General features: G+C 32.4%; 1 protein-coding gene across 10 annotated transcripts in view; it reads left to right on the top strand.

Annotated features, from left to right (window-relative positions):
• Positions 1 to 17,554, top strand: part of LOC128998002 (synaptotagmin-7-like) — an 800,371-nt gene that overhangs the window by 640,251 nt on the left and 142,566 nt on the right. For 3 of the 10 annotated variants that reach the window (XM_054423912.1, XM_054423916.1, XM_054423913.1), the window contains exon 1: positions 7,666 to 7,895. The exons of 6 other annotated variants lie outside the window; for them this stretch is intronic. The gene's annotated coding sequence lies outside the window, so the exon portion shown is untranslated. Of the gene's footprint in view, positions 1 to 7,665; positions 7,896 to 17,554 lie in introns of those variants that run through there. One more of the 10 variants, XM_054423911.1, reaches the window with a different exon arrangement.

Genomic DNA, 17,554 nt, shown 5'->3' on the forward strand with positions numbered 1-17,554 from the left:
TTGCACCTACCAGCTGTGGCAGGAGGGCTGGGAACAGGAGACACGGAGGCACTGGACCAGGCGACTGATACAGCAAGTCCAACATTGGGTTAATAAGCTGTGCGGAGAGGTGGACTTCTACCTCACCCAATTTCTGACGGGTCACGGCTTTCCCGGTCGTACTTGTTCAGGATGGGCGAAGCCGTGTCACCCGATTGCATATACTGTCCAGGCATTCCCGATGACGTGGAACACTGCCAGTGTTGAGATAGGCCCCGCCTGGAGGCTCAACAGTTCGTAAGACTGCTGTCGGTGGTCACGGTCATACTAATAACGGAGGGTAAGGACAGTTGGACTTGTGTGTCACATTACTTCCAGGGTATTCTCCGCACCAAAAATTTCGGCCTTGACCGGGATGCGGTCATGAAGAATCTAAATGCGAGAAACTGCGTGAACTCTGAGGGCTTAGGTCACATATTGGCCTGACTTAAAGTAATGTGACAAAAATTCCAGTTCTGTGTCCAACAAAGTAAAGGGGGTTTTTAGTTAGTAGTCTGATAAATTCAGGTGTTTCACACTACAGGCTGGCTACTTGTGTGCGTAAAAGCATTTTCCCTCCTCTCCCTACAAAAATCTTCTAACTTTTCTTCCAAGTAAACTTTCTATAGTAGTTTGATTAAACCTTTTAAAACAATTTGTTAGTAAAAACTTTTTGTCTAAAATCTTTTATATTGTCCCAATCACAATTGACACGTAAACTTTGAAAGCCAACGGGGAAACCAAACAGTTAGTATTTCATCTATCCTACCATGGACAGGATTTTTTCATCTGAAACCTTACATATATATATATTAGTATCAACACATTGCATTTATAATAATACTGATATTATAGTGTTTATTCGCCAATATCAGTCTCATATTTTAACCAAAAGCTGCCATTGAATTGAAATTCTGCTTAAAACCCATTAAACATAGCCCATATATGAAAATGCACTTCAGCACTTGACTATAAGCATCGAACATACACAATAACAACCAATATGAAACATCCGTTTTTTTATAGTTTTAGTTTTTATTAGTTTCAAGAGTGGATTTGAGGTCGAATCTATTGTTTTTGTATAATATTCTAATATACAATCCCCCGTATTGTTTCATATGCAGATCCTAAAACTTGAACTATTTTTCGTAGGAAACTATTGAATAAACTTATGTAGTGCGGTAGAGGGAGATGTTAGTTATATCCACGTGCAAATAGGCACGAGAGAGGGACAAACGACTCAAGACAAGGAAGTGTAAGAGAGTTTCTCTGTTCGTGATAAACTGACAACATACTTGGGTTACAGACTGTGCCTAGGTGTCCCAAGATCTGCCGATTTGACTTTAACTCGTCAAAAAGTTAAATGTTTTGTTTTTACTACACACAAACAATATGTTTAAGGGTGTAACAAATTAGTGCCATCTTAATATAAATATCATAAAAATTTCTCTCATGCAATCTATAAGTTTAATTTTGCAAGACGATTCTAGGAATCAAAATTATTGTTGTGGCCTGAGAGGTCGTAGAAGGCTGGGAGGGGTCTCAAATTTAAGGCATCTGTTTCGTGTCGACAGGGGAAAATAAGGGATTTCTAAAATAATCCAAATAGATATAATGTAAGATTTTCATCGTAAGAATATCCCGTAAGAATATTGGCAGCCATGAACAGCTATATTTGTTATCTTCAATACATTAGTTGATACTATCTGCAAGCCAATGCTGGCTATAATGAAACCAGACGTAACGTAATCGATAATTTGAGACTTTTTCAGTCTAGAGTAAAAATTAAATCATTTAATTGTTTAAGCTGAAATAGTGCTGAAATATCACTGTCTGAATATAAACAGTCATTTGAATATGGAATACGATACAGTTAATGATAATTTGTGTTGGTTGGATTAAATATTCAATGGGATTTTATGTAAATTTAAGTCATAAAATTCCAATTTAACTATGTTTTTTTTTCAAATTATTTCCGGGTACTTTTTATCATGTTTTTAATATGTCTGTGTTATCGTATGAATTCCCTTTGATGTATTTGTGAACCCATAGTTATTTAGTGCTACAAATATGATATCAATCTCAATTTCAATCGAAACAAATAAGATTGAGAGATTTAACAGATGACAAAAAGTTAGAATTTAATTTTCGGTTGTGTAAATTGCATTTAATTGAGAAGTTTCTTTGGTGTATTGAATACATTTTCTCGATGTTGACAAAGTTCAGAATATCGGTTAGCCAATTTAAATTACTGTTATAAGCTTGGTTTTTATAGCATGACATAAAGACACAATGAACAAACTTTTCAAAGTCTCAAAAATTATCGTACTGCATATTAAAATGAAACATTTTCTGAGTGATGACAAAGCTCAGAATATTGGTTAGCCAATTTAAATTAATAAGCTTGGTTTTATAGAATGGTATAAAAACACAATGGGAAACATTTTCAAACTAGTCAAGAAATATTGTATATTAAAACGAAAAATGTTTCTGAATAATGACAAAGTTCAGAATATTGGTGAGCCAATTTGGTTCTATAAGCTTAGTTTTTATAGCACGATATAAAGACACAATGCAAAACTTTTCAAAGTTGTCAAGAATTGTTATTTAATAAAATGGACTATAAATAGTTATTATCCTGTCAAAACATATTTTTTCTTTCTAGTTCAATAGAATTCAATAGAAATAAGGTTGTCCTAAAATCGTTGCATTGAATTTCACGTATATTTTTCCATAGCAAAGTGAATAGAATTTTGTTGACTTGTTATCACTATGAAATAATATTCAACAAAGTTTATAATTCACGGTTGAGTAAATTTTGATTTTACAATGGTAATTAGAAACAGCATACCGTTACCCTACTTAACATTTGAAATAAGACTTTGTTCTTTGTAACTCTAGACATTCATCTTAATATTACAATTTATCTGTAAGGGTTCTTTGAAACAATAGGTATAATTACCTATTTTTATCTGCATTAAAGCTATCTTTACAGGATTGGTGAATCAAAAAAGGTTTTCTAATTCAAAAAAATATTAGTTCTGATTACAGTAGAAATCCTATATCATATTTCGAAATAACAAAAATATTAAATTTTAAATAAAATAAAATAATAAAATAAAATAAATAATGTTAACTCTTACCTTAGCAATCCTTATTATGGTTGTCCGATATTAATTTCAAACCCGTAGGTCCATCTTCAGTCGGAAGTTTAGGTAGACCAAATGTTTATTATAAAATCCACCCAATGGGCTTCGTAGAAATGTTGACATTTAACACGAACACGATACACATTATAATTGACATAAATAATGTATGGAGTTTAGGGATAAAAATCATTGAATCCTGACTATTTTGACAGTTCTGCCGGCAGCGTGTTCCCTGACTGAAGTGAGGTTATCACACTGTTTTATAAAACCATGGTATTTATCCCTTAACTCCATACATTATTTATGTCAATAGAATAATGTAATGTAATGTGTATCGTATTCGTGTTAAATGTCAACATTTCTACGAAGCCCATCGGGTGGATTTTATAATAAACATTTGGTCTACCTAAACTTCCGACTGAAGATGGACCTACGGGTTTGAAATTAATATCGGACAACCATAATAAGGATTGCTAAGGTAAGAGTTTACATTATTTATTTGATTATATAAGCAATCCAGAGGCTGAAATGATGGAAAATAAATAAAATAATGATCAACGGTTGAAATAGAACTTCACCCTTCAGATGTCAGCCAAGTCAAACATTTCCTTTCAGAAAACAATGCTAGAGGTATTTAGGTATCTTAGTATCTTTCAAATTAATAATATGACATCACCGTTTGTTACATATAAATCATATAAGCCTACCTAAATATTTACTGCATTTCCCTGAGAGCCAAATAAAAAGGATGTTAGATGTTTTGGCTTTATGGAACAGCTTTGAATATGTGTAGCCTTACTAACCTTTTTAAATCTGTCAAGGCGATTTGACGCTGAGGAGGATGTATTTCTCTCTATTCCCTCTATTAAAGGATAACAGTAAAAAGGTTTTGTTCATCTTCCTGTTATTTTATCTCCATAATACAGATGTAAATGCTATTTCTATAAAACAAATTATTATAAAGTGTAACAAAACTATTAACTACAGTATGATTGAATTAATAAAGAATTAAATGATAATAAAGTATGAAATTGTTAACTTAACTAATAATTGTTATCAAACTGAAACTGAATCAACAATAGATATCACAGTATATATAGCAAAATTTGGACATAAATTAATAACTTACCACATTAGAGATAAAGTCTTATAAACGTAACCAAACAACTCGTTATCTTTAAAAAAATGGAATTAGGGCAAAAAATCTGTGTATGGCAAGAGAATACATTTTGTATTATTAGGTTGATTCTGGAGAAGGTATGCATTTACTATGTAATCACCCGCTGATGGATTGCAATTAATTTTAAATCATGTACTTTTACAAGGATATAAAACGCAATCCGAAATGTTTCCCAAAATTTAATAGCTTTAAATTATGCAGTACAATTTGTCTGATTTTGACAAAACACTAATTTTCAAGTCCATACAATACACTAGGTATAAAGGATGATTAAAAACTCGTCAAGTTACTTATTGTAATTTTCTGTAAATTATCCTTATCTGATAACCGTATATATCACAAAAGGAAAATATCACTTATGTATTGCAGACATTTTGAAAATGATATGTGTTTGATTCTCCTGTCTGTAGTTACAATCATAGGCCATAAAATATGAGTCATCATGAGTGCACTAATTATTTTACGGTTTGTATTACATCACGTATTTGAAAATACGAAAATCAAATCAAATCTAGCAACTATTATGAGAAGTTAATTATAAGAACTATAAAATCACAACCACTCAAATTTTCATTGAAGCAACAATTTCAACTGAAGATTTTACCTAAGTCAAATACCGAGAAACAGATTATTTTAGCTCCAATAAAGTAATTGCGACATTCTTTTGTAGATGACTTTTATATTTGCATACCATATTCAACACGATCAAATGTTAATGTTTCAATTAACAAAAAAACTATAAAACTACATTTTTGTAAACCTAGGTATTTTGAGTTTTTTTATGGAGACTAGTGTACCAACAAACGAAATGGATATAATTTATCTAAAATGTAATTGCATTTCCGATTACCTGATATATTCACCGAGTGTCACTTGTTGTATTGTATTTTCATAAAAGGTTTTAATGTAATTCCTGCAAAAACAGATTGGCAGTTCCATTATTGATGAATTCGTTCACTTATAATCTGTTTACGTTAATTCTTACGTGGCAGCCGTGGGCCCAAACATTGCACCCGTCCCTCACTATGCTTCGCTGAAATAATATTTGCGGTTTGTCTTTCGGTAAAATAAAATGTATAACGATAAAACACTTAACTTAAAAGTGTGTTTTCTAGGTTATCCTTTAAAATATTTTTTACCATCATGAAAATTAATTAAGATTGCAAATATTCCACATGATCAGTTATTGAATACAGTTATTGCAGCGTATGATAATATTAGCATATGTATATCCATGCAAGTTCAATATTGGTGTTTCATTGTTTAGTATTAATTCAGCGCTTCGCCAACTTAAACAAATATTGCCGTATATTTATAGTTTCTCAACGAGTGAATATTTAGACTTTTTTTAATTTCACCGTGATATATCCCATCACTTGTTGCCTAGTAAATGTTATATCATTTATTGCGTTCAAAAATGAGCTATTAACTAGAATGGATTTAATATATGGTATTTTACGCGTACGGTTGGGTATTGTGGTATTTTAACACTAGTAATAATAAATTTACACTTATACTGTTGACTCACAATACGGTAAATACATATGAATGATGGTAAGTAGTGATCGATTTCGATTAGACACCAATCATCATCATACCCAATAGGCGAATCAATATATCTTTTTTCAGGTAATTTAATAACACGTACGATGCTGATGAAGAAGTTAACTTTAAACCTAAATACCTTAACATTCTCAAATATAATTTATCAGTGGAAACACTGTTAAAGGTGAAGATTACGAATGTTAACGTGATTTATATATTTGATGATTATAACCCTCATTTTGGCCCCTTAGAGATATTTAGAGAACTAAGATAACTCGTTAAAATCGTACAATAATAACTTGAGGTTGCATTTACAAGCAGTGATTCGAGAAAAATTTGCTGACATTAATAACAATTAAATTCCGACCGTTTATATCGTGTATATCGTATATCGTTCTTTTAGATTCAATGTCAAATATGTAGGTGAGTTGATGTAATTGTAGATGTAATTGACAAATTGATATTGATAATAATGGGAAATTGATATTTTTAACCTGAACTTCTGTTTCATAAGACGCAACTTTATCTTCCTTCCATTTTATAAATTCTTATTAAAATATTTGCACAGCTGGTGTTTTGTTATAAGCTAAGGAGTTCAGACCTATCTACCAATATTACGTGGCCCAGTTCCTGAGATGAAATAAATCATTATATTAAAAACTGTTTTTACATTTGTATTTAATTTTCGTTTTATTTACAGTCATTATTATTGTTATTCAACTGTGATCATGAAAAGCTTACATTTCTTTAATGATGTAATGGGCTTATAAATATTTTTAGAGCTTTGGGATTATTGCCAAATGGATAGTTTTCGAGCAACATCCCACATATGGTAAGAATCTACATAGATCCCTAGCTATAAAAATACGATATTATAAACAATTATATATGTTTGTACATATTTAAGGGATATATGTAAGCTAACTGTAATAAGCCAAATAGTTGTATGTAAGCACTATGGTAAAGTAGTGTTGATAGTGCTACCGGCGACTAAAAATTCTTCTTAGAGTGACAGGTGGCTTCTCATTGCACGAGATGAAATGACCAGTTTATTCTAGTGATTCATAATTTGATTGAAGGTGTGAAATAGCGACGCCTGTTTTACGCAAGTTACAGATTTAAAACTGTTAATCCACTATAGGCTTTTAACAATGATATTAACATAGTGTAGCCTGGTAATATTACATGAAAAATATACAATATTGTATACAGGATATCGAAGTAAAATATGTGACTCACTTTAATACAAATTCACTGCCCACACTTGAAGTGATTATTGATAAGCAGAATATATGAAGGTTCTAATAATATTTAAATTGTGATAACATTAAAGTGCTAGTTTTTCTAAATATTTGGCTCCTATACATATTTACTCTCAGCCAATCATAGCTTACTTTGGTTTAGACCTTGCTGCTTTTGGCCCAAATGATTAGAGTTAGATGATGTTTTAATGAAAACCATAATGTTCTAATCCCGGTAGATTGGAAAGTCAGATTTCCACACGATTTTATTGACAGCCAAGTAGATATTCGGGAATTCGGTACTGGGACACCTGTAACTGAAAACTCAGATTCTACATCCGAATTTTGAAGTAGTTTTCTGCCAAGGATCTGCTTCCCTCTGGGAGTTATCGGATACGGTGCGCGTCGCGTTGTTGTGCGAGATGGGGAAACGGAAGATGATGATCGGGGTTTAGGAGGTTATGAGGGTGAGGTGGGAGTGAGTCGCGGGGTAAGGGGTTGTGAGGGGTTCCCGGTGGCTCCAGTGCGCCGGGGCACCAAAACGGGAGGCCACCTACCTACCCTCGCATCAACAGTTGCTCCTCAGCCGCCACCCGGACTCTACGCGCGGGCTCCCGACCACCTCTTGAATGCAACGATATCGTTGCAACACTTTATCAACGTGCGGCCGTATCTTCCCGAGTCCCGCCGACTGCCTCCCGTGCTCTCCCCCCGTTCGCCCTCCGTGCTTGACTTATTCGGTCGTAAGTACTGTAATAATGGGTAAGATCGATGTTTTTATCAAAATGACATTTAACATTAACCTAAAGGGGTTATACCCACTTAGAGTACAAACACGCGAGTAAAACTATAAATACGCTCGTAGTAACGAGTTGTAAGTTCCGAGAACGCCAGATCCGCTGTATGAGAGCGAGAGTGAGAGAGAGGGAGAGAGTGAAAGTGAGAAATCGATGTTTATATGGCTCGCTACAGGTGGCACGGACCATATGGTTAATTGTTACAAGCCTTTACATTCTACTTAACTATCATAACCTCATAAACGTAAGCTATAATAAACCTCAACAAAGGCCATCAAAATGCGGCCTAAATTCTTGACTCAATGGGGTTAATTTTTTAATCGTAGCTTAAATAGATCTGTTGCAATAATTATACGTTAGTTGAAAATATCTGTGCATAATAGCGTATATAATTGTAAATTTTTATATTTATTTACCCACTACAGAGCTCATCAAAATTTAGCCTAACCTCTTGACTGCAATGAAGTAACTTTTTGTAGCACAAATATCCAAATCCAATGTCTAAAGAATAGTTTTTATTAATAAAAAGACCTCAAAATGTCATACAAAATTATGAGTCTAGAATAAGTTCTGATTTCTACCTCATTAATTACCATAAGAATAACTAGCTATGACCCTTTTTTCTATAATTTTTAACTAAGTTTATATTGTATTTTTATTAATGATATAAAAGTATATAGCAATGGAACTATTTACGCAGATTAAATATAAAATTTGGGAACGCAGGAGACCTGATTATTTCCTTAGGAATATATTATTAAGACAGAAACCAATCAATACTAATGCGTAGGACTGGTGTTTTTTTTCAAACACAAAGATTTATATATTTATATATAGTGTGTAAAGACATTATTTAGTAGTTGTACAATGTCTATGACAAGTACAGTATTGTATAAAGGACGTTAAAAAACAAAGCATTTGTCATGTTGTTAATACAGTTGATTTTCAGTATGACACAAACAAATTAAAATAAACTTGTTTATTAATGTAGTAAGAAATAACACAATACTAACTAAATTTGTAATAAGTTCAGAATTTGCTATTGAATTTTATTTTTTCCTACTTGTCAGTCAGTGTTATATTTTTTCAAAATTGTTCAACCTCATTTTTAACAGAGTTATCTAATTGCAAATAAAATACCACTATTACAATACCACTAGTAGTGGTGTTCACTATAAATATATATATTATTAACTGAATGTGTTTTACCTTAATACTATAAATGGTAAAAAATTCCTATCGTTCTGTCGATTGATTCTATTTCTCTACAACCATGGTTTCAAACATAATAGTTCTTTTCGAGTATTACAAATTTTTTTATATTTTATTTCCATCTACTCATAAGTTACATCCAAATACCACACCTACTTTTAAAATACTTTATCTTATCGATAATTTTTGCATACCAGCAGAAAACAATTTTTTACAACTGGAAACTCTTACTACAAAGATAATGTCATTAATCTCATTGACAATAGGGTGTTGTTACGACCCCCTACAGTGTATTATCATTAATAACTTGACACCTGAATATCTCATTAGATAATCAAAGATTTGCGCATTAGACATGTGTTGTAAAAACATTTTCTGGCAATAAATAACTCTGTAATTCAACAGAAAAGTTATTTTGTGTTAGATTGAGTATAGTTACATTTACCGTGTTGTTTTACTCGTTGTCATTCGTTTCATAATGGAGTTCATCAACATTTAAAATATATAATACATTTTGGCATTAACACTGGAAATTCAAGGCATATCTAAGGGACACATGAATATGTATCTTATGGCTTAACTAGGACATGTTCTGAATGAGTAGACAAGAAATACAAGCTTGAAGCCAAGGAAATTTTCACACTCTAATTTTTAAGAAAAGATTTTAAAAACATTCATTAAAATAAAGTTTATAACTTTTCCATTGAAATTTATTACAAATTACTCCAGTAAGCATGATAGTGGGTTTTCCCAATTTGTTTGCATCTATTAATTACATGATATAATAATAGCCTACATAAAGCAAGTATTTTTTTTTCATTTATCAGCAGATTATAATAATGGATGTTACAAGTTAATTTGGTAAATCTTAAGAACACAAGTTTCAAATTGCAATTAAAGAAAATTATATTTTGAGATTGACATAAGCTATTTAAGTCTATTTTAGATTGAAAATGGGGTTATAAGTATTTTATTAATTAGAAAAACATATCGATCTAATTGATCTAAACGTCTTATTAAATTGCTGTTTACTATGCTAACTTAAGATAAATAAAACCACGAATGGTTACACATGTAACAATGTGTCATATTTTGTATCTATACAATAAATCGGTGTTAAGGGAAATATAGTCGAGAAGCGAGAGATCTAACAGATAAGCATCTTTTATAGAGCATTTCTTTGTCAATACAGCTTAACTGTGTCGGTGGCGGATACATTTTAGGACTTTTTATTACATTTTAAAAAGAAAGAGTTTGCTTTTATAAATAATCAGTTCAAAATGCATTGAACAATATACATGATGGGGAAAAAAGTCCTGGGGCGGTCAAATATTAAAAAAAGTTATAAATATATAGCTTCAAAGCTTAATACACATTTTATGGGCATTTAAATCTTTTAAAGGCTTTATTCAATGATGCGCTTCCTTCTAATGATGACGGCCCACCAGGATTTAGAAGAAAATCTTAAACATAAGCATAGGTTGATATGCACATCACTTTAAAGGCCTATACTAGTAGAATACAATGCCTTAAATTTCAACTCAAACGGTCAACCGAGTCAAAGATGGCAGCCGATAAGACCTTTAATTCGATGTGCATATCGGCCTATGCATATGTTTATGATTTTCTTCCGACTTCTAGCGGGCAAAGAGTATGCATATTCTAGAGCTTAAAAAGGTGTGAGTATAACACTAATGCAAATTCAACGCATCTTTAATAGCTGTCATTTTTTACTCAGTTGCCGATTGAGTTCGGGTTTGTGGCATTGTATTTTACTAACAAATACCTTTATTTAGATGTGCATATCAACATATGATTTTATTTCAGATTTTCTTCTGACTCCTACCGAGCCAATTAAGAGGTGGCGCATCACGGAATAATGTGTTAAAATGTTTTTAATTCCCAGGAACTGTATACCAAGTTTTTAAGCTCTATCTTCATTACTTCTTGAAATATTCAACCGTCCCTGGACTTTTTTCCACCCAGTATACTACATTCTATCCTTATTTAAATGGATGAAATAAATCAATTACTTTTGATACTATGAATAGATATTATTATTCGTTGACTGGCATTCCTATTTCTCGTCTTTCTTTCCTAACTGCCGCTTAGAATACGGCGCAAACCTACAGGTGTTTACTGTATCTCCAACTATATCCGTGAAGACTGACCCTTATCTCTAGGTACACAAAAAATACAAACATAAACATAAATATAAAAGTAGGCCTCCCATGGGGCCGTGACTTGTAGTAAAATAATTTAAAATAGAAAAAAGGTGCTGGAAATTGTACTGTTGAACACTATATTCGTGTAAATTGCAAGCCTAATTTGTCGAGGAAGCAAACATAGGCTGAACCATATTGTTTGTTTAGCTCAGTAAATATAAAGCATATACATTTGCTTGCTCCAATAACAAATTTTCTGGTTCAATAGCAATATGCCCTATAAAAAGGCAAATTCGTGTCTAAAATGCATTAAATCGTTGAGAGTAAACTATTTTACTACACACAGCAGTCTTGGAAATAGAACTTCTCGGTCACTTTTGCAGGATTTATGTTTCGTCTTCTTTTATAACCTTAGCTAGCAGCGGTTTGAATATTATATTTTATGCGCGAATTCTCAACTAAACATGTGTGTTTAAACAATGTTACACAATGTTGCTTAAGCACATTACTTATTTATAAATTGGATCCGTAAAATCCATTTTGTTTAATATTTTTCTACAACAGGCAAAACATGATATTCGTTCAAAATATTTTTATATCAATCTAATAGCCTCACTGAACACAGTAATAAAGTTAGACAAAATTAAACAACTCAAGCAAGCCTTTTCCTAAAAAAATATAACGAAGCAGGGGTGGCTTATGGTGAACTCGTCCCTTTTTATGCAAGTTATTTTTTTTTAGATTCGGTTGCATCTGTAAATAACATGTTAATACTATGAATTATACGAAATAAAATCAGTTCTATCCACTTTCTACTTCAGTGAATAATGGGACCAAGAAATATCGTGCTGTAAAATATAGGATCACTTTAGGAATGAATATATTGTCCGATCTGAATTCTTTATTCATTCCCAATGGCAATGTTGTCATTCATACGGGAATTTGCAACGTGCACCAAAAATAATATTGTAAGTTTTATATTTAAGGTATCAATAACAAAAACTAAAATAATTGTATAAGCCTCATGGCAATTATTTAAATACAGCCAATGGAATTAAAATCATCGAACTTCCATAAGAATAAAATGGAGAAACTATTGAAATGATGTAAGATATAGCAAAACACGATCTAATCTAAAAAACATTAATACATCACAACAAATACAAAATATTAAATCAAACCCATGTCTTTAAATTCATTACTCCATGCGTTATATAGGCAGTTATCTCGTTTTAGTAACGTAGTTTATGCCTTTATTATGGATAAAATGTTTCTATATAAACATTTGATGATTAGTAGAGATGATTAATAAGGAGTAATCAATGAAAATTTCAAATTTGAGTTTTACATCGAATCAACCAAGTTGATGTTGTCACAATAGCCACGGTCTTTTTTGGTCAAAGGGTCACAGAAGGATGAGAAAACATCAAAGATGTAAAGTCTGAGGTCTAGAGGAGGGGGGGGGGAGAATAATTGATTGGAACTCACCCCCTGGTCTAATGACAGCACTCAAGTCTCAGCACAATAGTTACAAGGAACGTCTCTTAGGGACGCCATTGTCTAAGGAGATTCTGAAAAAATTGCCAACTTTTTAACAGCCCATCTTTTAGTTGTTATTGGTTTTGGAAGGAAAAACTGGATGATGAATTATTTTTCTTACCTAGCAAAGTTAATGCTTGTGTAAACATTAAATCCTCATATTTTTTGTCAGTTATTAGTTGAAGTGAAGTTAAGGGCCACATTCTCTACAGCGTTAAGATTGTACTGATTTCGTTTGGTTCAGGTACTACTAGACTCTGAAGGGACGCCATCTTGTACTTCGTTTGAATATTTATTCAAACAAAACAAAAAGACGAACTCAAGAGCTGAATCCAACAATGATTTCAATAGTTTTTAGCTATAGGACATTTTCAACTTAAAACCAAAATCATAAGTAATTTCGTCATCCTCCTTTTCATCATAAAACAAATGGCGACCATACAAAGTAGGTATTTTGGGCCAAACCTGTTGGTGATTTCCTATTCCGTCTAGCTACTTCTGCGACAAATGTCATTTCATCTCAAGGTACGCCAAAAGTCAAATAGTCCTCCCCTGGCCTCGATATGTAAGAAACTAATTTGATATGGAAAAATGCAATCATGAGGAGAGTTGCAAAAGGAAGCAGCTGTCTGCATAACAAGCTTATTGTTTACCATTAATATTTTTTTCCAAATTTAATTCAGAATAGAAAATGCAAACCCTGCAACAATCAAACGAGTAAACATAAAAACGATTGTATTGGTGTTAAGCCTCTTGGGGGCAACTTACTGATTTTTGCCAAAACCCACATTCACTAGTACGTATCTCAAAAAGTATAAAACTTTAAAAATAAATAAACATAAACTTTACACCGTTAAAAAAAGAAAATATTTTACAATAGTTCCGAAACGGCCGAAAAAAGTTATCGCAACAATGGGCAGCCATTTTATTTTACCATCAGTTGTTTGTAATGTACTAATGTACTAATGATTTTCTATGTGACAAAGATGGAAAAAACTGAGTCTCCTATTACAGAATTTTCTCGTCGAATTTGGTATTCATTCTCAGACTACTAAAAGCATAACTCGTTGGTTAAGACAATTTCAAGACATTGTTGACACAAGAGATGCTGTCTCGTGTGTAGGACGAATTCGGCTATCGCTTAAATGTTTGCCATGTAGCACAGTGGGGACACATTGAGCATTTCGTTATCAATGTAAATAAAACTTTGAACTTTTCTCCTTCGAACTGTGTAAGACTCATTTGTTTGTGATTAATATTTTTCGAGATACAAAGTCCGGAAACTGGGTCCATATTTTTAATAGCCCTATATATATGTATACCTTATCTTTCAATAGTTAAAGAAATATAGAAGGATTTATGGGGGTCCATTTGACACTATCCCTGTATAACGTAAAGTATTGCAGGAACGTCGTATGTGATGAAAAAGATTTTTAGAAACCTATTCACAACATTAAGATAAATTCTACTTTCATAGAAAATACCTGATCGCAAAAGGAAATATCAGAGAAATTTCGCTAAATTTCCTATTATAGATAACATCCCATATTAGTATTTTGTTACGCAATTATTTCAGTTAGATTTCATGTGGTTTGAAGAGATTAATGAAACTGAACTTTATATTACAAGCCTATTTAATACAATATGTTTAGCTGAATTAAACAAATTGCCTCATTTAACCAGTAATTAGCTTTATAGATCTAAATATTTTTCCAAATTGAATTCAATGAAAGGTCCTTAAAGAGTAATATAGACTGGCTGACTGTAGTGCCATTATTTGCCAATACTTCCCACTCCTCCTTCCAAAGCGACACCCTTCCCCTTTAAACAATGTCCCTCTTCACCACCCTTACAACTCTTCTCTACTTCCATCCAGGGTAATGGCACACGGTTGCTCACGGATGCTACTACAAAATTGCCATCATTCCCCATAATTGTTTAACTACTCCGAACATGGTAAACACTAACTTTCACATTCAGGTTATTGTTATAAATGTTTCAATAACTAAGATTGGTGATTTAGTTGATAGTATATTAGTTTGATATTGACGTTCTTTCATGCAAAAGAAACGGTAGAGTTCTCTATGTTAGTTGTAGATTAATTTCAGTAGTTTTCACGAATAAACAAACGTTTGTAATTTACTGACTACAAAATTTAGGCTATTAATTATTATTTTGTTTGATTAGTCAACGTGGTTCACAAGTTTGAATGCAAAGCTAACCGAAGGGTTAGTGTCTCGGACTTCGTTACGACGAACTCCAACTTATCCATAAAGTTTTAGAAGGTTTGATCCGTTTCCTCTGGCGTTGATGATAAAACGATATATTCACATAATTCCTCCATTCACACGCTGTGATCCACATACAACCATATAGGTTTTAACATAAATTATATTTGAGTAAAGATAAATTAGCCTAATTTAAATTAATTATACTTAAACACTAAATCATATTATTTACTAGATGTATTTTCACAACTATTTCTTATAGTCATATTAATGGAGGTAGCCTATGGCAGACATTCAATGTGAAATCATAGGAAATGATATGGCAAAATACACGCAATTATGTGTTATATGTAAAATTGTCACTAGTCAGTTATATAAATTATAATGATAATTTAGTGATATAATTTGTAACACATTTGATTTGAATGCATCACATTTCCTCATCTCACCTAATGTAGTGTATCTATATGTATATGTGTGTACATAGGGGTAACATGTTAGTTCACAAGTCACCAAACATACACATCAAGCTATGTGACAAAGCAAATTCTAACATAAGGTTCATGTTCGTTTACAACATTAAGATTTGCCATTCCTTAAAGCACTTTTGAAGCATATCTTTACAAATCCTTTAGATTTCAAGCTAACTATATCTTATGGAACCATTTACGGAATTTTATTTTTCACACTAATTGATGTTTATTGTAATCTATGATGAATACCGTACAGACTAATCTCAATACTTTTTTTCACACTACACAGAAAGCAGATTGTTTCTGTACTCTTTGTAGACCAAAAAGTTGTTTACAGAAAGAGACTGGTAAAGTCAGATGGAGTACGGTAAAGTCAGCTAGAGTACGATAAAGTCATCTAGAGTACGGTAAAGTCAGCTAGAGTGAGGTAAAGTCAGCTGGGCTACGGTAAATTTACCGACCACTTTCACGTTCACTTGAATTATTTTTCTTTTCTAAAATTTTTAAGTGAAAGTATGAATTTCTTTAGTAGTCTCTAGACGGAGGTGAGCTGGTCTAGTGGTTAGAGCGCGGGACTTCAGTCCCTGAGGTCCCGGGTTCAAATCCTGCCTAATCACCAATAGATTTTATCTATGTCATAATGCTGCAACCCCTAGGTCTAGCCTGAAGTAATGTGAAAAACAATCCTAGGCGTCTTAGGAAAAAAGAGTAGTCCCTCAACGAAGCTACCTACACAATCAATATTGGACAAGTTTAGCCAGGCACACTGATTGCACTTCCACACATAAATATTAGAAAGGTTTAGAAGCGTTAACTTTTATACATATTTGACAATTCTGATACGATGATAAGGTAAACTACATATCAAACGATGTTGTTGTGGTTTACTTATCTTGTATATTTTTTTACTTGAAGTGTGGCAAAAACTACTGTACGAAACTCACCCGGAAAGGTGTTTAAGGTACTCACATGAAATGCCACGCTCAGCAAGCCTGGTTAAAGGAAATATCATTGTACTACCGTAAACTCCTGCTTACAGGCCTTGTAGCGTATTATATTATTTAATTCTTTACAGAGGCTTGCATAATTGATTCAACTATATGTCGTTTTCGTTTCATCGACAGCTAAACAGTTTTTATTTTGAAGATACATACAGCTATTTTTAAGTAGCCCCATTATTCCATTCAATGGCTATTTCTTCCATGGTTAATGAAGAAGGGTTCGTTAAATAGAATGATGTAATGGAAAATATAATACAAAAATATATAATTACCGTATTTTTCAAGCGTAGTGGTTCTAAGACAAGACAGAGTGTGTAATATCTTCTTAACTAGCTTTGGTCACGATAATGCAGACCACCCTTGAGTAAAGAATATCTAGAATATGGTTATAATTATATCCATCTCTTCAAAACAGTGCTGTCCAATATTTTTATCCTTAGTCTTTGTCACTCAAGTTTTTGGGGTTTGACTAATTCCAATCCATATTTAGCATTAAATCTAAAGCTAATCTAACCTAACTATATTGAAAGGTTAGTCAAAAACTGATGCATCCTTTAAAACATAGTAGCACCAGGACATTATTGATTCATCTGTTAGTTCACAACAATTATCGTTACTTTATTTACACCCTGTATAGGTCTGTACTTGATTGTTATAATGTGCAAATATCCAAACGTTCATTTAGGCTGAAGGGTACCAGATTAAGGGATAAGACAAGTGTTGCTTATTAACGGAAACCCCGTGAAAAACGGAAAAGAACATGGAATTTCAGCAAAATAAACTTTTAAAACTGGATTAGTTATTTCAATAGTCATAAAGTAAATCTAACTTTTTCCGTAATGTCTGTTTTGTTTATAGTTTGTCAAGTGTTGGGACAAAAGTGTAGGAGAAATAAGTAGTAAGTTGAAAATGTAGATTGTGCTTCATCAATTACCGGTATTGTATTGTTGTTCAGAATGAGTTGTAAAATTTAAACCGTTGGCAATTGATTTTGTAAAAATTTTAA

This window comes from Macrosteles quadrilineatus, unplaced genomic scaffold, assembly GCF_028750875.1.
Source record: "Macrosteles quadrilineatus isolate MER2022 unplaced genomic scaffold, UCM_ALF_1.0 Scaffold_7__1_contigs__length_78375512, whole genome shotgun sequence".
Classification (NCBI taxonomy): domain Eukaryota; kingdom Metazoa; phylum Arthropoda; class Insecta; order Hemiptera; family Cicadellidae; genus Macrosteles; species Macrosteles quadrilineatus.